General features: G+C 30.0%; 1 long non-coding RNA gene across 1 annotated transcript in view; it reads left to right on the top strand.

Moving 5' to 3' along the window:
• Positions 1-4,102: 4,102 nt before the first annotated feature.
• Positions 4,103-26,586, top strand: part of LOC119610984 — a 107,610-nt gene continuing 85,126 nt past the window's right edge. Inside the window, exons 1-2 of the long non-coding RNA XR_005232030.1 lie at positions 4,103-4,871; positions 10,298-11,604. This is a non-coding gene — a long non-coding RNA (uncharacterized LOC119610984). The remainder of the gene's footprint in view (positions 4,872-10,297; positions 11,605-26,586) is intronic.

Here is a 26,586-nt window from a genome sequence, read left to right as displayed (position 1 = left end):
AAAATACACAAAAATTTCGTTAAAAGTTAAAAGAATTATATTTGAAAAAGTAAAACATCAACAAAATAATAGAATTGAAAACAGAAAAGAAAACTTTTGCGGAAAAAACATTTTGGTCATTGGTCACACCACAGGCGGCATACTTTGTTTGGTGAAACATGTTTTGTGCCATAAATGGAGCTAAAATCGAAATACAAACACCGTGACGTCTAAAATACAATTGTTGGCTGCTTACTTGTTGTTTAATCGTGATGATCATCATCATGATGATGATGTTTATGATTCAAACCAACGATTATAATACAAATAAATGTATAAAAATTGTCGCTTGAATGGTCATTGTATAAATGAGCATAAATAGTAAATGTTTATATAAAAAAAAAATATAAACAAATAATAATATTGAATGTAGCAGCATGGATGGTTTGAATGACTGTCACATTGTCAAAGACTAACTGAGCTTAGAGTATGACATTTTTTATGTTGTATTTTAGCGGTCGGTGGCGTTGCCGCTGGTGGTGTTTATTGAAGGAGAATATATTGCAAATCATAAAACAACAGACGCGAAAAAAATTGTTTTCAACTTTGTATTATTTTATTTTTTTTTTCTGTACTTGTTCTTATACTTTTAGTTAGTTTTTGTATTTCCACTAAAATCTTCATAAATATTCATTACATTTAAGTTAGGGAGTGGACAATGTGACTGACTCCCTTCCAATAATGCCAGAGCAGAATTGTAAAACACCATTAAATAGTTGGTGTTGGGTAGATAAGTATAAAGACATTTGTGGTCATGTAATGACGATGACAATGATACAAATGCATTTGAAATGGAACAAAATAAAAACTAAACTTTTGAATAATTTAATTTTGAGTGGTTTGTCTAGAAGAGAAAAATTTTGTTAAGGAAAACAAAAAAAAAAAGCTTTCAAAATAATATATGAATTTAGTTATTACTTTGTTATCACATGGGGTAATGAAATTAAGTTATGTTGGAGTTATTTATATATGCTAATAGAAGTGTATTCAGATGTTTATAAGCCCTGTTTTCCCTCAGTCACTGTTGATAAAGAGTTGATATCAAAGTCCGAATATTAATCGATTTTTTAAGCAACATTGAAATGCTGGCGTTTGCTTTAAATTCGACCATTTTCTTCTAGTAAGTATTTCATACCGATTCCCAGCTAATGACAGCAGTTTCTTTTTTCACTTTGCCCACTGTGAATTAATTAATTTATGTTGCTGACGTCTTTAAGATACATTTAACTATTGCAATTGTTTTAATTGCATACATATTTAAAAAATATATCTTTTGTAGACATTGTACTTTAAGTGATAATAAATTTGTTCTTAATTGAATGTAATTGTGGCATCTTTATTTGTTTATCAACTTTCATTAAGAACATTTATAAAGTTGACTTTGTTGACTAGTTGATGCTTTGTGAAATGTATATAAAAAAAATCATGCATTAATAAAAAAATTTTATTCTTTGTAAAAATAACACGAGAAAAACACTAAATATTTTATTGGGATTGAAACCCTACTAGCGATTGAAAATTCTGACCTCAATATAATTTGTAAAAAATATATTTCAAATTTAATTTAAATGGGTCTCAAAAATTACCTAATTTTAGGCTGATTACTGGAAAAATACAGAATTTTTAGTCCAAAAAATTATTTATACCCTACACCACTGTAGTGGTGTAGGGTTTGTAACGCATTAAAATATTAGTACTATACCCACCTTAAAGTATACCGATATCCGAATCACTTTCTGAGTCGATTTAACGATGCCCGTCCGTCCGTGTGTCCATGAAAACGTTGTTATCAAAATACAATTATCAAGATAATTTGATGGAATTTGGAGTACAAGTTTTTTTGACCCAAGGACGATGCCTATTGAAAATGATTAAAATCGGTCCATTATTTCACCTAGCTCCCATACAACTGAAGCCCCCGAAAAGGCTTTTGAGCTCATAATTATCCCCAAAATGTTCAGGTGCAAAGTTCCCCATTGAAAGTCCGCCCGTTATACTCTAAATGTTCAGATGAATGTCAAAATTCTTCAAGCAAAATTTAAAGATTCTAACTCTAATATTTTCTCAGATATACCAATTTTTCTATTTAATTCATATGGGGGCTTTAAGCCCCCCCAGATGGAAGTCCGCTTTTTTTCCTCCAATATATTCAGATGAATATTTAAGTTCTTCGTGCAAAATTTGAAGAATTTAGTTCCTTTAGTTTCCAAGATACAGAATTTTTGTGTTTAATTAATATAGGTGGAGTCGCTCCCCTCATGGGTAGTCCGCCAATTTATTACCCAAAATGTTTAAATGGATGTTAAAGTTATTCGTGTAAAATTAAGATTCTAACTGTAATAGTTTCCAAGATAAATTAATTTTTGTATTTAATTTATATGGGAGGCGTGGCACCCCTAATGCTAGCCCGCCTACATTTGTCCTAAATAATCATATTGACACTAAAGTGGCTCCGACAAAATTTGAGGACTCTAACTGTTATATTATCTCAAATATACGGATTTAATATTTTTTTAATATGGGCGTGGCTCCCCGCCCATTTCATCTTAGAATTTAATAAGGACCCATAATATATGTATATACTTTTGTGGGTCTATCTTTATGTGTCCGTCCCTATGTTTGTTGAGAGTAATTTTTTAGTGATTCAGTGATGTTTAATAATACTATCAGATAAACTTTCGAGAAGTTTGCTAGAGGTCTGACTGTTTAATATGTATTCCGATAGAAATATTGTTTTGATTATGTAGCAATACAATGATGAGGGGTATATAGTGTATAAGAATCTCTTACTTGTTTATCAAATTCTTTAATTGTTAAACCTTAAGAGAAAATATACTTTACAAATAATCCCAAAACAACTACCCCCTTTCTGCGCTGTTTTCAATACAATATCCCCTTATAGAAATCACCCCTTAAAAAGTCCCCTTATTAATAGAATTTATAGTGGGTTTTTTTCTGTAAAAACAGAAAAAATTAACCGTTATTTGCAAAAAACTTAACGAAACTTTATTAATCCCCTCACAAAAATAATGACCACTATTTTTAACAGTTACAGCAAAAAGAGCGAAAAAGAGGGTAAAAATCTCTTCTGCAAGAAAAAGCAACAGGATAACGGTTAATAATAAATAAATGTAACTAACCTCTACCACTATTCTACTCTGAGATGCTAAAGAGAGTATTAATCTCTCTCGCACTCATATCGTATGAATTTTGAGTATGAACTCGTTTGACTGACTATTTACTATAAAACTTCCTTCGTGTTTGAATGTACTATACAAGGATATGTTTATATGTATGTATGGACTGTGTGTGTTTGTGTTGCGTATTATGGGGAGTTTTACTATGTGTATAGAATTAGGCGAAAAATAATAACGATAACAACAACAACTACAACTACAAACAAATAGAAAGAAATTTAAAGAATCTGTTGAATCAACGAGTGGTTGTGGGGATTAAAATTTGAAGTGTAGTGAAGTCAAAGCAATCGTTATATATTCCTTTGTTAAATGGTTGATGTAGAGGAATTTCAGTTAATGCGGACACTTGAAGGTGAACGGTTTAAATAATTTTATTGCATTTACTTTTTATAATTCGCTTTATATACATATTTGGGTCGAAATGGGGGTTTAATAGTTTGGGCGCTTTTTTTTTGTAAAAAAAATGGATTAACATATTTTTATAATTATAAAAATTTTCATTAAGAATTTTTTATTTTTTTGTTGATTTATAAAAAGTGAGTTTGATGTTCGAGTTGTTAGGTTTGAAGTTAAATTTAAAATGCGCTTCGCTGTACAGCTATTCAGTTTGTACTAGATGTTGCAACGAAGTGTATTTGCCTCTATTTTATTATGTACTTCAGATGTTGTTGGCTTTGTTGTTGTTGCTGCTGGTTTTTCATGTGCAGCTGACATAGAAAAAATGTCGTGTGCATCTCTATATATTCGAAAACGATTGCAAATTCGAACATTTTAAACGAGTTGCTAAAGGCAGCACCAGCAATAACCATCAACTGCAACATCTACAAACTACATCAGCATGTAGGTTCATTCCCTTATCACATTTAATAAAATTCCTCATTCACAACGTTGTGTTACGCTAGTAAAGAGCAACGTAAAACGCGTTAAAGTTTTTGAAAACCACAAAAACCAAAACAATTTTTGCGAAATTAAAACGAAACCAAAAAAAAAAAAAAATATGTTTTAAACTACAAGAAATATTGTAATAAAAAAAAGAGATTAAAATATTGTGTTTAAAAAGTGTTTTAATTATAAAACAAGAAAAATAAAAACAACAAAATTTTAAACCCTAATTAAAAATAAAATTTTAATGTTGTAGTAGTTGTGGCTTGCCAAAATATAATTGTGTTCTTTAATATTGTTTGTGTTGCTTCGTTTTGTATGCAGTGGCTAAATAACGGTCTTAAACTTAAGAAAACTAACTAAAAGTTAAAAAAAGGAAGAAAAAGAAACAACAACAACAGCTAATTACACAAGCGTCTTAAATTACTTAAGAAAGAGGGAAAATATCCTTATAATCCTAAACTCACAAAATGAGTTAAAACTTTAGTGCTACAACGTCGATAAGAATTTCATGTTTATTAAATATCCAAAAGTTTGCTAACCCAATTTAACGTATACTTTTGGGGAGTTACTAGCTTCTCATGGACGTAATGTTGGCAAACAGGATATTTTTGTTGCAAAATTAATTAAATAATTTAATGGGTCATCATATTAAACTATACAGTGTGAAATAAATTAAAAACTAGTAAATTTTGTTTTTAATAATTCACTATATAAGTTAAGGTATCTTTGAATAGCAGAGCATATTTATAGGTAAATATGTATATAAAAGTTATAGTAAGATTAGTTGAACTAGTTAAAATAAATTGTTATTGTATAATTTATGACATTATATTAGTTTGAAAAAAAAAGAACATAATAATTGTGGTCTTTTAAAACGCATTTGTTCTAATAGATTACTTTTAATTATTATGCACGAATAGTTATTACTGTTGTTAACATTTACTTCCATTTAGTACAATTTTAAAATCAATTTACAGCAAAATATATCTAACGCTGGCATGTAAATGAATAGTTGTTTTTTTTTTTTTAAGACAAAGGGTAATATTCAAAACGCTCTATCTTACTAGGACTACATGCTAAGTCTTCATATAATTTGCCCTACAATTTTTAATTGAGTTAACAACATAAAATATGTAAAAAATCTTCCTATACAAATATTCAATGTGGTTAAATATTACTAATAAATTAGAGAATTCGGAAAGTGGTTCTATATATGGTCTCAGGTCATGGGGTTAGTGTGAACCGAGCACTATAGCATTTGATATTGTAAATATTGTCGATTTTTTTTCTTAATTCCAATATTTTTGTACGTTTTATTGATAATAAACAGATTTTCTTGTTATATACATAGGTGCTAAGTTCAATTATAAATCGATTCTTATGAAATTAGGAAATTTTAATTCATATAAAACCATTATGAACAATTATAAAGTCAGAGGGGCATTCTATGAGTGCTAAGGCGGACAATCGCTGCATAATGAACGTATTTATGACTGTTTATACTGTATTAAGAAAGGGCTTGGAGGGAGTCAGTTGTATGGTGGATAAGTAAATCGGAAAAATCGGACCAATTTTTCAAATATTTTAACAAAACACAACATGTCCATATTTTGTAAAAATCATCAAAATTTAAACCATATTTTGGAAAAGATATTAGGTTTTACTTTTGTTTGCAGGATACTATGTCAAAAACTCATATTGTGGAAAAGTTATTGGCGTTCTGGCGAAAAAAGTTCTTGAGGCGAAAAAATTTTGCTGAATCGGGATAAAATTCCACAGTTTTATTTATTAATGAAAATTATGCGTTTATGTAATTTAAGGAAGTGAATCTTAAATAGGATCTATGACCAATTAAAGACCGATACGGAAAAAATTTTCACACTGTGATTTATATGTATTCAAAACACAATGATGAAGAATTATATTCCGATATCGTAATTTAATTATGAAATATGTATGTCCGTATCATGATTTTCGGATGTCCACTTTCGAAAATCACTTATACGGGAACTATAACCAATTATGAAAATATACAATTTTGTGGCAATACTGATCTTTTAGAGGAAATTTAACTTAATTCTTTTCGAGGTAGTCTGAAATTTCTAATCATAACTATTTACGTTTAAACCGATGTTGACGATTTTGAATACCAAACTGCTTTCGGTTGATTTCTTTGGTTTACTTTAAACGTGAGCGTGTTTTAGATAGACAAACAGACAGCAAATAGACAGACAGACAGACAGACGGACCTACGTTCATGAAATTTTTGGGTGGGAATTACGTTTATATAATTTTAACATAATGCTCTTGTTTAAAGGTGAGTTATGAACTATCAAGTAATTTGCTGGAAAATTACTTCCTAAAGGAGCTACGGTCAAATGAGGTCCGCTAATTACAAAAATCTGCAATATGGTTTTGTTAAATTATCTTCAAAAGCGCGAAAGTTAGAAGAATAGAGTTTATTTATTTAGTCTTGGTAGACCTTCTCATAGAAGTAACCATATATGTGTGCAATAATTCAATTGGCCTTCTCATATCCGAATTAGAAATAACAAATAATAGTCTATATTCGGTGCGACTTATCTAGGCTTGAATATAATAGCTAAACTGTACGATGTATAGTACTGTTTATACCCTACACCACTTTAGTGGGGAGGGTATATTGGATTTGTGCTGATGTTTGTAACATACAAAAATATTCGTCCTAGACCTTAAAGTATACCAATCGGCTTAGAATCGTTTTCTGAGTCGATTAAGCTATGTCCGTCCGTCCGTCCGTCCGTCCGTCTGGCTGGCTGGCTGTCCATGTAAACCTTGTGCGCAAGGTACAGGTCGCAATTTTCAAGATAATTGGATGAAATTTGGCACGCACGTTTTATTTGACCTAAGGACGAAGCCTATTGAAAATGGTTAAAATCGGTCCATTATTTCACCTAGCCCCCATACAACAGAACCCCCCGAAAAGGGCTTCTGAGCTCATAATTATGTTAAATATACAGATATATCGATAAAATACGTCACAACTAAGTTTTATAGAAGTCTTGATAACCCTGCCAAATTTCATAAAGATCGGGCCACATTTGACCCTAGCTCCCATACAAAGTCCCCTTCAGAAAATTACTTGAATGTCCCAAATTAGCTTATAAACACAAATATCGCGATGAAATTCAGCACAATAAAATATTATGTAAATATAAATATATTCACAAAATTTTATCGGGCTTGGTCCATATTTGCCCCTAGCCCCCATATAAAGCCTCTTTCAGAAAATTAGTTTTTCATCCATAAATTGCTTAAATGTATCGGAACAAGGGAATATTGAAGATAAATGCTTAATTATGAAAAATAAATCACATTTAATATTCATAACTGGTGTAGGGTATCATATGGTCGGCCACGCCCGACTATAATTTCTTACTTGTTTTTTATTGTTCATAAATCACCACGATATACTTATATTCCAAAAAATTTAGAATTTGTTTTACAAAGGTTCAAAATCAGGGACCGAAAAAGATAATTATTTTTGAATCGAAAAAAAATAACAACCACAAGAATATATCGGAGAACAACATCAAGTATACCATTTTGATCGTCGTGGACTAAATTTTAAGAAAATGCAACGCTTTTACTTTTTTTTTATTTTTTGAGCAGAAATAAAAGTTATTTTTTGACTTTTATTTTTACTATATAATATTCCGACTCTATAAAGTATGTACATACATATATTCTGGATCCGAAGCCGATTAAGCCATGTCCGTCTGTCTGTTTGTCTGTCCATCTGTGTGTTTGTTGAAATCAATTTTCTGAAGACCTCAGATATCTTTGGAGTTCAAATCTTTAATAATTTTGTAATTTTTTTTATTTTTATTTTTTTGAGCAGAAATAAAAGTTATTTTTTGACTTTTATTTTTTTGGGCAAAATTAAAATGTATTCTTTGGCATTTATTTTTCGAGCAGAAACAACAACAACATTGCTTATTAGAAAAAACGTATGTTTGGATATGTGTTAGTATTAATGATTTGCGTATTTTGTTTTTTTCGTTTGTCGTTAATTGTTGTTGTTTTCTGTTGTTGTTATTGCTAAAGCAATGGTAGAGTTGGAAAAATGAAATAAATTAAAATTTTTTAAATTTATCTTTTTTAAAGCGCACTATGGTGAAGTGTATATAAGATTCGGCAAAGGCGAATATGTACTTCTTAATTGTTTTTCTTCATACAAGCTTCAATTTTGGCAATAATAAACTAATAAAGCCCCCTTCACACGAGCACACAAATAATATGATCTCTCAAAATTTTGTGTAGAAGAGAACGGATGGATGTAACGAAACCATCACACATTGAGAGAAAATACGGATGGAGAATTTGACAGTCGTATGGCTCTCTTCATTTTTTGAAATGATTCAAAAAATAAGCAAGTCGCATTAGATCAGGGATGTAATTTTATGTAAGCACATACAAAAAAGTGAAACAGCTGTTTCCATCTTACTTTGTTATTGTTTCATACCAATCGTGTAAACATCAAAAATATAAATCATACGACTTTTATTCTCTTTTTATACCCCCCACCACCATCAGTGGTGATAGAGGGTATATAAGTTTGTCATTCCGTGTGTAACACCAAGAAATATTCATCTGAGACCCAACAAAGTATATATATTCTGGGTCCTTATCAAATTCTGAGTCGATTTAGCTATGTCCGTCCGTCTGTCTTTCTGTCTGTGTAAAACACGCTCACGTTAAAACGAAGCAATGGAAATTAACGAAATTCAGCCAAAATATTCATTATTATCCGGTACAGTTTGGTATTGAAAATAAGCAAAATCGGTTCACATCGGGAAAAGTTATGAATCAAAATTTAAAAAAACCTAGAAAAAAATAAGCATTTTTTACACATTCTGATGTAATTTTCTCGAAAACTATGCAAGATAATTTCATGAAAGTCATCATACATTTGTTTCTGCACAAGATATTGATTCCTGCTGAAAATTGCCAGAATCGGTCCATAATTTCATATACCTCCCATACAAAAGTACATATTCCAAATAATGATATGGATACAGAACTTTGAAATTTTGTTTTTATATACATAATTGGTCATAGCTCCCATACAAGGTCCTTTTACGAAAATCTATTAAACGCATAAATAAACCTATTGATACAAAATTTGGCACAAATACTAGTCTTGTATACAAAAATTATATTTCAAGATTTTTTCACGTTTGGTTCATAACATGGGTACGGTCGGTCCCATACAACGTTCCCTTCAGAAAATCACTTAAACACGCATTACTTATTACTAAATTACGATATAGATACAAAATTTGACTGAAATATAGCTTTTATGTACAGAAATTTTGCTTAAAGAATTTTCTCTCCCATACTAGATCCAGCCCCTAAAACCGTATTTAACTATATGCATTATCAATTTGTGTAGAACAAAATTATATATACATACATATGTATTTTGAAAATCCTTAAATCTTTCACTCACATGCATACATGCAAATTACTAAATATCGCTAAAGCATATCTTAGGGCGCTATAAAAATTTAAAAGAATATGGTTTGTAATGTTCAATAAATCTTGGAATTGTAATAGATTTAAGCTGGTTAAATCCTGGGATTTTTCTATTTAAGACATGAGAAAACTTATTTCTACAAATATTTGATCCATTAGAAAAGTATTAATATAAAAGTAGGTGGTGGAGGGTATTTAAGATTCGGCTCAGCCGAATATAGCACTCTAACTTGTTTTGTCATAAGGATGGAATTTCATTTTACTTTTTCATTAGACTAGTCGTACGTAAAATGTGATCGTCTGAAGGGCCCTTAAGCAACATATTGTTCTTACCTTATCTAGTTATTTATGAACGAATTTTGCTGATTTTAAAAAGGAAACTTCTCGAAAGCAACATTTATGCAGATTTGGATTCCGTAGATATCGTTTACTCCGCTGTCTATAAGGATCCAGAATATATGTATATACTTTATATACATATGTACATACATATACATGCACATGTATGTATATTCTTTTCACAAAAATGAAGATAATAAAAAGTATTGTTTTTTTGAGGTTCACTCAAAAATCACATTAAAATTTGAGCAATAAATCGCAATTATTAATTAATTAAAATTACAACTGTAGTAAATTTTTGTTGTTTTTTCTCTTTTCAGAAAACAATATGTTAAAAACAAATCTAAAAATTAAAAAATAAAAAATAATTAAAAAACATATTTAACACGAAGTAACTTTAATTTACAATTAAAAGAATTACAACATTCAAAAATGTTTTCACAACAATTTGCATTGTTTGAGGCAATAAAAATGCACAAAATAATATTTTGAAAATATAAAAATTTTCCACATACCAACAGTTCTAGGACAATTTGCAGTTCAAAACTACAATTTGTAAAAACCAAACATTTTAATCAACTCTAAAACAAACATACCTTAAGGCGTTGTAACAATACAAACCAAAAAGTAACTAAGAAATACTACCAAACATCTATATACATATTTTTATAAGAAAATATGAAAATTTGCTGTGAGAAGAACAAAAACTCAAAGTACTTATAGCATATCTAAAGGATTGTTAGCAAAATTAATAAAGTTGTTAAAACAAACTAAAGTGAAAATTGTTTATATAAAAAATGTGAAAAATGTCATAAACAATTATGTTGAAAAAGTAAATTTTTAGAGAAAAAATAATTAAAAACACAGAAAAATTTTCTAAAACCTATCAACAGATATTTAAAGTGGAAGTTCAAAAATATAAGAAAAAAATTTTCTTCAAAAACTATTTTGCAACCTTAAGCTACAATTATAAATTTATTTATTGAAAGCAAAGAAATATACAAACGTGAGTTGATATCATATAAAGCATACAAATAGGATTTTCTTAAAAGTGGAATTTTTTAAGTGCTATATATATAAAATGCAATACATAATTCTATATTAAATAAAATATATAAAAAATTATTATATATAAATAATTAGCTTTCAAAAATCACATAAAATAATATTTGAAATTAATTTAAAAATATAAAAATATGCAATTAACTGCAAATTGTAAATAATAAATATTAAAAGTCCCCAGGATTTGCCAATAAACTTCTATAAAATTTAAATAAAGTCCATTAACAATAAATTTTACAAAATCCTTAAAAGTACATACATACATATGTAATTAGAGTATATATTATATGTCAAATTCTATGAATAAAACTAAAGCATAACCACAGGCTCAATTTAAAATATTAAATTTTAAGCAACAATTAAGGTGTTAAATAAATTCTAAATAAAATAATATAAAAATTAATTCTAAATTTAACAAAAAAAAAAAAAGTAAATAAAGAAAATATAGTGCAATATAATAAAATAATTTTATATCACATAATAAAATCTTCTACGGCAAATACATAGATACAAACATACTATTCAACAGAGGAGAATCTACATACAAACTCAACATACAACACAGGTAAGTGTTAAACAAATTTAAATGTCTTTTGGCAAAATTTGACTCATAAATTAAATTATAATGTTTTTTTTTCCTTTTGCCATTTCTTCTACTATACATGCACTTCTGCATAGTTTCTTGTTTTTTGCTTTTGCTCTTCTTATTTCCTGTTTTGGTATGCGTTCAACAAACTGAAAGTACTTTTATTTTCTTGATTTTTTTATAAATTGAAATTAGGTCACTGCAGGCATCATAATCAGTTAGCACTAGCACTATTTAGCTCCAAGAAATTTTTATAGCAATTTACAAGAGAGTGCAAAAAAATGGAAAAAAGGCAAAGGAATCAGTGGCAACGACTACTTATAAAGATTTATTTACATAAATATAGAAAAAAAAACTATACTGAAATTCATCTCCAAGTATCCATGGACTAGCTGCATTTTCTTTAAAATTATTGCATTCAAGAAAATAGTTTTACAATCAACTTAATTTTTAATATTTGTAGTTTAAATAAAATGTTAAAGAAAAATAGACTAGACTATAAGCCAGACTATAGACTAGACTATAGACTAGACTACGGACTAGACTATAGACTAGACTATAGACTAGACTATAGACTAGACTATAGACTAGACTATAGACTAGACTATAGACTAGACTATGGACTAGACTATAGACTAGACTATAGACTAGACTATGGACTAGACTATAGATTAGACTATAGACTAGACTATAGACTAGACTATAGACTAGACTATAGACTAGACTATACACTAGACTATAGACTAGACTATAGACTAGACTATAGACTAGACTATAGACTAGACTATAGACTAGACTATAGACTAGACTATAGACTAGACTATAGACTAGACTATAGACTAGACTATAGACTAGACTATAGACTAGACTATAGACTAGACTATAGACTAGACTATAGACTAGACTATAGACTAGACTATAGACTAGACTAGACTAGACTATAGACTAGACTCTAGACTAGACTATAGACTAGACTATAGACTAGACTATAGACTAGACTATAGACTAGATTATAGACTAGATTATAGACTAGATTATAGACTAGACTATAGACTAGAGAAACTTAAAATCGGTTAAGATTCAACAAAGTTACTACTCTATAAGTGCTTAAAGGTACGAAAAACCGGTTTTTATCCGCAACTCAAGATTTTGGAGGTGTTTAGCAAATTTCAAATACATAGTCTTGTTCTACTCGGATTCACCTTTCAGAAAAATAGTATAACATCCCAGGTATTTCAATTTTCGCTTATTTGGTCTGCATAATTACAATTAAAACATAATAACATAAATTATTTTTTTTATTCTTGTAAAATTTGAAAAATTCATAAAAAAATATAGAAACTTCAAAAAGTGTAATTTTTATCTTTAGATCCAATTCATCATAAATAAAAAATTTCAGAAGTCGTATCTTAAAATGAAGTAAATTTTAAGTTTCTGTGGAACCATCAGCAACTTACATTTTGGATCAACCTAGTGCATATACTATAGGTTTATTACCTCTTTTCACACGTCCTGCAGCGTAATATGACAAAAGTATTCCATTTGTGTTTTACCAAATATTTAATACTCCCGAGAATATATGACTGCATTATATTTATGTATATCTCGTAAATTCCACGTCAGAACATTTAATAATATATTAATAAAATTAATGAAAAACACAAATAAATAATGTGTATGCAATTGTTTCCGTTTCGCTGTTTTGTTATATTTTCATATATTAAATTCCTTTAAAATAACTGAATGTTGACGTTGTCCATATTAAATGAAAGCAACCATAAATGTTTCCACAAATTTATATAATTTGTAGAAATTACCGTCATTATTATTAAATGGTCGTTAAAAAATGTTATTAATTATTGACAAATAACAATAAAATCAGCAGTGGCAACTGCAACAACAACCACGCTTAAAATAATAACGAAAATATTTAACGTTTACACTGTGTGACAATATTATAAAAAGTGGCATATTTTGAATTTGTTTGTATTTCCCAAAAATTGGGGTCCATAGAGAGCGGAGATTTACTTTCGTCGGTTTTAAAAAGTTTTGCATTTTTTAAACACTTGCTTAATCTCAACAAACATATCGCTAATTTACTACAAGAAATCTGTGATCACTTCAATACCTAGTAAAAACCGCTTTTTGAGTGAACATAAAAGTCCATTTTTCTCGAAAACTATAAGAGATAGGACAAAAACAAGTGAAATCTGTGATCAAGTCTTTTAATAAATGAACGATATGTGTGTCAGATATTAAGATCCGAATATTTTTTATTTTAACAAAGTTGTTTTTCATTTGTTTGAGACAATTTTATATCAAATTAATAGTGGGCAACTCCCGATTTTCAGATTATATTAAAAATTATAAACGTGATTTTTTTATCTACTCAATTAGAACTATGAACTGCACTATCGCACTGTAAATAATTTTTTTTTTTTTTTGTGTTTCGTTTTTTAAATATAAAATTTGTAAGCCTGCCTTTTGGCCAGTTTGTCAAAACGTCGGTATAAATGTCGATTTATTTTGTTTATAGATTTAAAATAAAAGCAATCACTAACACTTATTCAGTTTATATAAGTGTGAATATAATAAAATTAAAACATGACTTTAACACTATTACAGACTTGTACATATTGTTATGTAATAATAAGAGTGTTAGCAGTATTAATATTCTGTTTGTTGAAGGTTGAACCAACCAAATTCGCACAATTTTTAATCGTGGATATTTACAAAACTAACTGACCAATTTGAATAGCCTACGATCTCCTAATTCTATTTCAAAAAAATAGATTTTTGATAATGCATGTAGTTTTGTAGGTAATGGCATCATAGCGTAATGAGAAAAAATTGATTTTGTACTAGGCTTTTGTAGCTGCCAAACACCGCTTAGATCTTAAGGTCTTAGATCTTCTATAGTTGAGACTGTCAATTTGATGACATTATTCTCTTCTAGTATTACTAAGTCAAATTTTTTGTTCATGTCAATTCATTTAATTTCAAAGATCATAACTTTGCTATAGACTAGACTATAGACTAGACTATAGACTAGACTATAGACTAGACTATAGACTAGACTATAGACTAGACTATAGACTAGACTATAGACTAAACTACTAGACTAAACTATAGACTAGACTATAGACTAGACTATAGACTAGACTATAGACTAGACTATAGACTAGACTATAGACTAGACTATAGACTAGACTATAGACTAGACTATAGACTAGACTATAGACTAGACTATAGACTAGACTATAGACTAGACTATAGACTAGACTATAGACTAGACTATAGACTAGACTATAGACTAGACTATAGACTAGACTATAGACTAGACTATGGACTAGACTATAGACTAGACTATAGACTAGACTATGGACTAGACTATAGACTAGACTATAGACTAGACTATAGACTAGATTATAGACTAGACTATAGACTAGACTAGACTATAGACTAGACTATAGACTAGACTATAGACTAGACTAGACTATAGACTAGACTATAGACTAGACTATAGACTAGACTATAGACTAGACTAGACTATAGACTAGACTATAGACTAGACTATAGACTAGACTATAGACTAGACTATAGACTAGACTATAGACTAGACTATAGACTAGACTATATAGACTAGACTAGACTATAGACTAGACTATAGACTAGACTATAGACTAGACTATAGACTAGACTATAGACTAGACTATAGACTAGACTATAGACTAGACTATAGACTAGACTATAGACTAGACTATAGACTAGACTATAGACTAGACTATAGACTAGACTATAGACTAGACTATAGACTAGACTATAGACTAGACTATAGACTAGACTATAGACTAGACTATAGACTAGACTATAGACTAGACTATAGACTAGACTATAGACTAGACTATAGACTAGACTAGACTAGACTATAGACTAGACTATAGACTAGACTATAGACTAGACTATAGACTAACTATAGACTAGACTATAGACTAGACTATAGACTAGACTATAGACTAGACTATAGACTAGACTATAGACTAGACTATAGACTAGACTATAGACTAGACTATAGACTAGACTATAGACTAGACTATAGACTAGACTATAGACTAGACTATAGACTAGACTATAGACTAGACTATAGACTAGACTATAGACTAGACTATAGACTAGACTATAGACTAGACTATAGACTAGACTATAGACTAGACTATAGACTAGACTATAGACTAGACTATAGACTAGACTATAGACTAGACTATAGACTAGACTATAGACTAGACTATAGACTAGACTATAGACTAGACTATAGACTAGACTATAGACTAGACTATAGACTAGACTATAGACTAGACTATAGACTAGACTATAGACTAGACTATAGACTAGACTATAGACTAGACTATAGACTAGACTATAGACTAGACTATAGACTAGACTATAGACTAGACTATAGACTAGACTATAGACTAGACTATAGACTAGACTATAGACTAGACTATAGACTAGACTATAGACTAGACTATAGACTAGACTATAGACTAGACTATAGACTAGACTATAGACTAGACTATAGACTAGACTATAGACTAGACTATAGACTAGACTATAGACTAGACTATAGACTAGACTATAGACTAGACTATAGACTAGACTATAGACTAGACTATAGACTAGACTATAGACTAGACTATAGACTAGACTATAGACTAGACTATAGACTAGACTATAGACTAGACTATAGACTAGACTATAGACTAGACTATAGACTAGACTATAGACTAGACTATAGACTAGACTATAGACTAGACTATAGACTAGACTATAGACTAGACTATAGACTAGACTATAGACTAGACTATAGACTAGACTATAGACTAGACTATAGACTAGACTATAGACTAGACTATAGACTAGACTATAGACTAGACTATAGACTAGACTATAGACTAGACTAAGACTAGACTATAGACTAGACTATAGACTAGACTATAGACTAGACTATAGACTAGACTATAGACTAGACTTAGACTAGACTATAGACTAGACTATAGACTAGACTATAGACTAGACTATAGACTAGACTATAGACTAGACTATAGACTAGACTATAGACTAGACTATAGACTAGTACTATAGACTAGACTATAGACTAGACTATAGACTAGACTATAGACTAGACTATAGACTAGACTATAGACTAGACTATAGACTAGACTATAGACTAGACTATAGACTAGACTATAGACTAGACTATAGACTAGACTATAGACTAGACTATAGACTAGACTATAGACTAGACTATAGACTAGACTATAGACTAGACTATAGACTAGACGACTATAGACTAGACTATAGACTAGACTATAGACTAGACTATAGACTAGACTATAGACTAGACTATAGACTAGACTATAGACTAGACTATAGACAAAACTATAGACAAAACTATAGACTAGACTATAGACTAAGCTATAGACTAGACTAAAGACCAGACTATGGACTAAACTATATACTGGAACTACATATATGTGTTGTAGTTTACAGACCTCATTACATTATGCTGATGTCAGAGTGGGCGCTACAAGCTATGCGAAGCTTTGAGCTACAAACTTTTGCCTTAGACTTTATACTAGACTGCACTATAGGCAGGAAAATAGGGTAAAATATGACATCGTTAAAAATTGATTTCCCACGACTGCAGGGTATGCATCAATATACAAATTTTTACAAATATATTTTGCTACATATTTATTTTATACATAATAAAACATTATTAAATCATCACTAATTTTGTAATTAAAAACAAAAAGTGCTGTATTTAACATGTGGTCATGGTCATTGATAGAGTGAATGTTGTTATTATAATTTGATGACTACCACTATGGACTACAGACCGACATACGAACATATAAGTTGATTGTCGATACATTTACCATATTTTCTCAATGGTTTTATACAAAATCATGTTTTATCACGTTGTACATTTTGCAACAAGAGCAGCAAATTAATAATAAAAAATTAAAACAATTGAATTAAGTTCTTCTTGTTTATTTTTCATATAGTTTTACATTTCATAATTTGACAACATTATTTAAGTTGTTAGTTTCTGAAAGTCGATATTAAATGAAAATCTGTTGGGTAAATATTAACTTATAATAATATTAGCATTCTATGTGAACATATCGTTTATTTACTACAAGACTAGTATAACTCAATATTTGAGATTCTTTTTAATTATGTATTATAAAATATCGGCCGTTTTAAAGTATTTATAAGTAAAAAACTACTTTAAATTCAGATTATAGTTTATATATCTGATGTTATGTTTGAAATTTAAATTGATAAATTTTAAATATATTGTGGATGCTCTATTCCAAAAATCATCCTGATCTTCATATTAATAACAATATATAATAATAAATGAATAAATTCAGTTAGTGTTTTGTTCTTGTCAATAAATTTATATTTTAACAGTAATTTACTGTTTTAATTATTGCACTGTAGTTTTAATAAAAATAATTGAAAAATATTTCAATCATTTTCACTCAATTCAATAAATGCTTTAAGTACTTTAAAAATATTTACACACAAACATATTTTATCTCTTCAAAATTAAAAAAAAAATGTTTATTCAAGAACAGTTTTTCAATAAAATGAATATAGAAAATTTATAAACTTAAAACATAAAATATATTTTTCTTAATTTCTCGCACTTCAAATAAGTTTTTTTTTATATATAATTTGTTTTTACTTTTGTACTAGTTATTCAAATACTATTGATTATAAATAATAAAATAATGTTCAGGTATTATTTAATACAACTTTAAAATAATTTCCATAAACCTCAAAATATTCACAATATTATCTGCAGCAGTAAAACTTGTAAATCAACAATCAATTCCAGTTGATGGCATTTACTTCCTAAACTTATACAACAATCACATAATATGTATTTTGTACATGGATATCTACATACTTATATACAACATCATGCTGCCTACATTTGAAATGACAGCAAATAAACCTTCCAAAGTAGAAAAAAAAACTTTATTGAATTTTCATTTTATCTATTTTTAAAGGTCAATTTTAAAAAGTATTTTATACATTTTAAGTTGATTTGGCAATTTTTTTTTTTCAAATACTTACACAAGGAGCTATTTCAACAATTATTTTTGAAATGTTTGAATTAAACTTTTATAAAATAAATAGGCAATACAAATACGTTTTTGGCAAAATGAAAAATATTAGAAAATATTATAAAGTGTTGTGTTGAAATAAATTATTATAAAGAAACATATGTTTGTATGTAAGTATAATATACATGTACATTATAGGTGTCCAAAAATTATTGCAAGAGTTTTATTTAATTTATTAATGTAGTCTATCTATAGTTTAGTATATAGTCTAGTCTAGCCTAGTCTATAGTCCAGTCTATGGTCTAGTCTAAAATTTAGTCTATAGTCTAGTCTAGTCTAGTCTAGTCTATAGTCTAGTCTAATCTATAGTCTAGTCTAGTCTATTATCTTGTCTATAGTCTTGTTTATTATCTTGTCTATAGTCTAGTCTAATCTATAGTCTAGTCTATAGTCTAATCTATAGTCAAATCTATAATCTAGAGTATAGTCTTATCTATAGTTTAGTCGAGTCTATAGTCTAGATTTAAATTGTTTTCTTACTAAGTAAAGCTTGCAACCGATAGGAAAACGGTGCGTATACTTAATATATTATAATTAAATATTGCACATACGTAGTTAACAAGTTTCGTATTTGACAATGCACAGTACATGTAAATTAGAGGTGCCCAAAAATGATTGATTTTGCAAGAGTTTTATTTAATTTAATAATGTAGTCTATCTATAGTTTAGTCTATAGTCTAGTCTAGCCTAGTCTATAGTCTAGTGTATGGTCTAGTATAAAGTTTAGCCTATAGTCTAGTCTAGTATCTTGTCTATAGTCTAATCTATAATCTAGTCTATAGTATAATCTATAGTCTAGCCTATAGTCTAATCTATAGTCTAATCTATAGTCTAGAGTATAGTCTTATCTATAGTTTAGTCGAGTCTATAATCTAGTTTTAAATTGTTTTCTTACTAAATAAAGCTCGCAACTGATAGGAAAACTGTGCGTATACATAATATATTATAATTAAATATTGCACATACGTAGCGGATCGTATTGGACAGTAGTGAATCGTATTTGACAGAAAAAGATAATTTAATGAACTTAAGACAGTCTCTTTCTTAAGTATGAAAAGTTTTCAGGAGAGCAAAAAAACTATTTAGTTCGCTTATAGAATTAAACCTTTATATAAATAGAATTAAAAATTTTGCATTTCTTTCTACGAAAGAGAGTTTTTCATAGAAATATAAAAATCTGCGGGGTTGTTTGCTGATTATTTAAATCCTACACCACTTTTGTGGGAGGGTATATTTGATTTATGCTGATGTTTGTTACGCTTGGAATTAATGGTGTTATACCCACCTTAATCGACTTTTTGAGTCAATTTACCCATGTCTGTCATTCTGTCCGCTCGTCTGTCCTTATAAGAAAGCTCTACGTCGCAATTTTGACATAAATTCGATGATATTTGATACACGTATTACTTTTGACTAATCGTCTAAGAAAAACTTTCTGAGTCGCTTAAGCCATGTCTGTCCTTTCGTCCGTCTGTTCATGTAAACCTTGTAATAGGTAGCAATTCTGAATAAATTCATTTATAAAGTTAATTTATTTTAACAAGCAAAGAAATCCATAGTTATTCTATAGCAGAAAACAATTAAGTTTTTATTTCCCACCTTGTCTTTGATTTTTTATAAAACCATTTACTCTATAAATTGTATTCATTATATTTATGTATTTCAATAAACAAATCTATAGATGTATGTAGGAAAAATAAATAAGTTTTACTATTTACTTTTATTTACACAAAATATTTTATTAATTTAATTAAAAAACCAGGTAAAACTGCAAAATGTTTTTTTTTTATACATACATATGTACATATGAACATATCAATGTGAGTGGGCATTAAAACCTGTCTGTCATGTTTTCAACTTTATAAAATATCAGAGAAAAAACTGAAACATTTAGAACAACATATTTTTGAGCTTTATCTAAATCTTAAACATTTTAGATCAAAGTAATTTAAGTTTCTTCTTGATATTGAATCTTGACAATATTTTTCTGCACTCTTATAATATTATTTATTCCTACAATTACATGTTTATAGCCTTCACTTTTGAGAGAATTTGAACAGTATAATTTTGCGACTCTTAAAAGTCGCAAAATAATATTTTTGACATAAATTTTGGTAAAGCGTTTATTAGATTCGTCACAGCTGATTATAGCGCTCTTACTTGTTGAGTAATAATTTTGTTTACGATATTTTCCACATAATATAACAAGTAAGAGTGTTATATTCGGCCATGCCGAATCTTATATACCCACCATCAAATCATCCTTATAAATAAACTTTGATATTATCGATCTATGTTGAATCATATGTCGATATTATTATGAACATCAGGGAAATATTTGGAAGAGGGAATTTAATAAAGGCTTAAGCATGGACCGTGCTCTTCCGAATTAAAAATATTAATTTTGTTTGATCCAATATTTATAACCATAAACTCATACAAAACTTGTTTATGTGAAATTTCATCGCTGTAGTCGCATTTGAGCGTTACAGCCAGTAACGAGCGTTACAGTCACTATCTGAGGGGGACCTTATATGGAGGGTGGGGTCAGTTATAGACCGATCCCCATAAAATGTGATAAATAGTTTTTGGCTAGTACAAAACTTGTTTACGTAGAATTTCACTGCTGTAATTTTTCGAAGGGGACCTTATAGGGGGGTATGGTCAATTACAGACTGATCCTCATAAAATTTATTGAGAGACTGTAGCTAATACGAAAATTGTTCATGTCGTACTCAGTACTCGCAGTTTTAAGCTAGTAATGAGTTTTAAAGTCATTTTCTGAAGGGGACCTTAGAAGGGGGATAGGGCTAATTAAGGACCGATCCTTATAAAATTTTATAAAGAACTTTTGGCTCACACAAAACTAGTTTGTGCCTTAAAGTCATTTTCTGAAGGAGACCTTATATGGGGGGTAGGGTCAATTATGGACCCACCCTCATAAAATTAAAGAAAATGATTTTAGTTCCTATACAAATTTTTTATGTCGAATTTTATTGCTATATATATGCACATATGTTTCTTAAGGTCAGAAATGAGCATTAAAGTCATTTTCTGAAGGGGACCTTGTATTGGGGATAGGGTCAATTATGAACCGATCCTTATAAAATTTTACGAAGAGATTTAAATTCTTATAAAACATGTTTGTGCCGAATTTCATCGCTATGATGCTTTTCTTAGCCAGTAATGGGCGATAAAGTCATTTTCTGAAGGGGACTTTATATGGGGGGTAGGGTCAATTATGGACCGATCCTTATAAAATTATAAGAAGAGATTTATGCTCCTATAAAACATGTTTGTGCCGAATTTCACCGCTATTGATGGTTCTATTAGCCAGTTATGGGCGATAAAGTCATTTTCTGAAGGGGACTTTATATGGGGGGTAGGGTCAATTATGGGCCTATCCTTATAAAATTCCACGGAAAGATTTATGTGCCTATAGAACATGTTTGTGCCGAATTTTACCGCTATTGATGCTTCTCTTAGCCAGTTATGGGCGATAAAGTAATTTTCTGAAGGGGACTTTATATGGGGGGTAGGGTCAATTATGAGCCTATCCTTATAAAATTTTAAAAAAGAGATTTAGGTTCCCATAAAACATGTTTGTGCCGAATTTCACCGCTATTGGTTCTTCCCTTAGCAAGTTATGAGCGATAAAGTCATTTTTGAAGGGGACTTTATATGGGGGGTAGGATCAATTATGGACCGATCCTTATAAAATTTTACAGAGAGATTTAGGTTCCCATAAAACATGTTTGTGCCGCATTTCACCGCTATTGATGCTTCTCTTAGCCAGTTATGGGCGATAAAGTCATTTTCTGAAGGGGACTTTATATGGGGGGTAGGGTCAATTATGGACCGATCCTTATAAAATTCTACGAAGAGATTTAGGTTCCCATAAAACATATTTGTGCCAAATTTCAACGCTATTGGTTCTTCCCTTAGCAAGTTATGAGCGATAAAGTCATTTTCTGAAGGGGGCCTTATATGGGGGCTAGGCGAAATTGTGGACCGATATTGCCCATTTTCAATACCAAACAAACTGCATCAACTGGAAGTATTTGTGCAAAATTTCAGCTCGCTAGCTGCTTCTATTTGGACTCTATCGTGTTTTCAACAGACAGACAGACAGACAGACGGACAGACGGACAGACGGACAGACGGACGGACATGGCTAGATCGTCTTAGAATCTTATAAGGACCCAGAATATATATACTTTTATGGGTCTTAGACGAATATTTCAATGTGTTACAAACGGAATGACAAAAACAATATACCCCCCATCTTTTTTGATGGTGGGTATAAAAACAACAGTAGCAGAACAGAAGTGCAATAACTACATAGATGAAGAATACACATATTGTAAGTATCCCTATAACTACGGCGATTGTTTTTTATTTTATATGCTGTAGGTTATAATACAGTACACAGTGGGACATAATGTGTATTAACAAATGATAATAAAATATTGAATTTTATATTTCTTACATAGGCATGAAATGGGGTCTTAGTCCTACTATGACAAATCGGCTTTATAAAAGTGTAATTAGACCAATTCTAGCTTATGCTACAATAATCTGGTGGACTGCTTTGGACAAAAAGTGTAATATCAAACTATTACAGGGACTTCAGCGTACATGCTGCTTAGGTATAAGTGGTGCCATGTGTACTACTTCAACCAAGGCTCTGGAAATGTTGCTAGATATTCCACCCATTGAAACATATTTAAGATATGAGGCGGCGCTACAGCCGAACGGCTCTTTACTTTAGGCGAACTGGCCAAAAACGGTTATAGGACACGTCATCAATGTATACTGGACACATTGGAAGGTTATACACATTCATCGGACGTGCTAGATCGCATACCAGACACAGAATATGTCGGAAACTTTGAAACGCTAATCCCAGATAGAATGTCTTGGTCAAGCGGAACATTGGAGTAAATACTAGTAGGAATCCGTTGCTATACGTATGGCTCTAAATTAGGGGACAAAATGGGCCTGGGGTTCTATATTGAAGACCCAGAAACAGAAATATACCACCGTTTACCTAATCATAACACAAGCTTCCAGGCCGAAGTACGAGCAATAACGGAATGTGTAAATTGGATTAGAATAAATATGGCGCCCACAGGGCTTAATATATTTACCGACAGCCAGAAGGCAATTAGGGCGATATCAGGCGATAGAATTAAATCTAAGACCGTATTGGATTGTAAGAAAGCTTTAAGTGAATACTCTCCCAGAGGTAAGTTATACATCATATGGGTACTAGGCCACTCGGGAGTAGTCGGCAACGAAAGGGCGAATGTAATAGCTTTAAAGGGAAGGGAGCTCGATGTAGTTAACCTGACAAACGCAAAACCATTCGACGCAACAAAAGCTGAATTAAAAATATGGATGAGGGAATCCCATAAGGCCTCTTGGAATAATGAAACAGTGGGTAGAACCACAAAGATTCTATGGGGTGACCCTGATGAGAGCAAGACGAGAAATCTCCTCAAAATGAGCAAGTCTGAAGTTAGTATGATGGTACGTATTCTGAGTGGACACACAGGATTACGTGCACATCTATTCAAAATTGGACGTGCGGATTCAGACGAATGTAGAGCATGTAGAGAGGACAGTGAAACTTTCTTTGCCACTGTCAGGTATTCGTCAATGTTAGATCCAAGTATCTTGGAAGTGATGTTATTCCGGAAATAACATTCTTAACCAACACTGACTGGAAGATTCTTAGGAATTACATCCAGGAAACTGAGTTTCTGAAGATGGAAAAATAATAAATTCAGTGAAAATTTTTTTTTCATGAATTGGAGCGCACAACAGGCCCGATAGTGGCCTAGGTATATTTCTTCGGATTTGATGTAGTATACATCCTCCAACCTACCAACCTAACCTAACCTAAGGCCTATATTTAAATAATAATGTAAATATTATAATATTTTCTACAAAAGGTTAAAATTTAGTGATCCTGTATTTTCATATCCTTAAAAAAAGATAATTGGCCAAGAGAAAGGATGCTAAGGCATGCACCTGTGCTAACTGAAACACAACCAAGAAAAATGTTTTTGAAATTCTTTTAAATGGTAATTGTATTTTCAGTAAATTTAAATTTTAGTTGCAGAAAAAGGAAAACAGAGGTCAATTCGAACGAAAACTATTATTTTTATTTAATTAGTATACAAATTTATTATAAAATCGATGTAATACGATATTAGATATTAACGGATTAGTTGGTAAATTTTTTATATTACATGTGAGGTTTAGCTTGTGTAGAATTAAGCATATTCAGATCACAGTAATGATGTGTTATTATTCCATAGATTAAGATTAAACATTAGAAGCAAGTTTTTTAAGGTTTTATAGTGAAATTTGATAAAATTATTACAATTTGTATCATCACAATCTTAAATCTGCCAAAAAGTGACCCATGTTAGAGGGTTAGATTGTTGTTTACCAGGGAAAAAAATTTTAAAATGTCATTTGAAGGTTATTTCCAATGTCACTAGATATAATCCTCATTAAAAAAATTGGACTACTGACCAATTAGGGGCATATTTTGACATAAAGAAATTTACTAGTACTACAAGACACATATCACCGTTACAAACCGTTGTAATTTCTGATTTAAATTTTCAGCATTTTTCTCAAACGCTTTAATTCGATCCATTAAACGCGGATGAACGCACATATATAGATCATATAAAAGGTAAAAGAAGCTTGAATGTATTTTTTCTGCCTATAAGTATATTTTGTTAAACTTACTACCAAATTATGACCATTCATTTTGTGGTCACCTTCACTGTAAAATATGATATAGGGAGAGTATGATAGCATAAAAATGGTTTCTGCTGCTGTTGTATTTTGTTTTTAATTGTATTTTATTTGAGGTTAATTTTTTTGGCTTTATGCCGGATTCACTTTCATTCATCAGGGTTTTATGCGGTAAATAAATATTGTATATTTATTTCGTTTACAGCATTTTGAGGACAAAAAAACTCCGTACAGCTAAAACACAATCGGGAGCATTGGCAGTAGCCTATTTACATACATATAGATATATATGTATGTATATATATGTACATATACTTACACAACAGTATAGATATATTTACTGTTATTGTCGCTTGTGTTATTGGTGGTGATGATGATGTCAATGTTTTTATAGGTGAATATAACTATGTTTTTATTCATTGTGTCATGGTCGTCACTCATTTAATATGATTTAATTTCCGTTATATTGTCAATTGATACATATTGTATGATTCAGTAGCAGATCTGTGCTGTGAGTCTGTGCAAATATGTATATATGTATGTTTGACGTTGCTATAAACAGTTTCATAAATAATTTATTAATAACCGTAATAAATAATGTAGATTGTGCAGCAATGATTGAATTTCAGAATTTTTTTTGTTCACTGCCAGAAAAACAAATGATGTTTTTTGTTGTTTTTTTTTTAATAAATATATAGTTAAATATAATAAATATGCATGTGTGATAGATAGTTATTTTTATTGTTTTTATACTCTAGTTGCTGTGTAAAGTGTGTTTGTCCTCAGCTTGTCTCAAAGTAAACCAACTTACTCAGACTTACACGTATTGTATGATAGTGCATAATTTTAGGATAATTTAATGGAATTTAACACACATCCGCTTCATCAAAAAAAAAAAAAAAAAACTCCATATAAATACTTACTATAAAAACATACTATAAAATATCATTGGCTAATTATAGAACCCCAACTTAGGCTTTCG

Source organism: Lucilia sericata, unplaced genomic scaffold (assembly GCF_015586225.1).
Source record: "Lucilia sericata isolate MDLA Ls3-8-SP2 unplaced genomic scaffold, ASM1558622v1 Contig000029F_arrow, whole genome shotgun sequence".
NCBI lineage: Eukaryota > Metazoa > Arthropoda > Insecta > Diptera > Calliphoridae > Lucilia > Lucilia sericata.
Note: the sequence above shows the minus strand (reverse complement) of the source record. Positions and strands in the feature narration are given on the sequence as shown.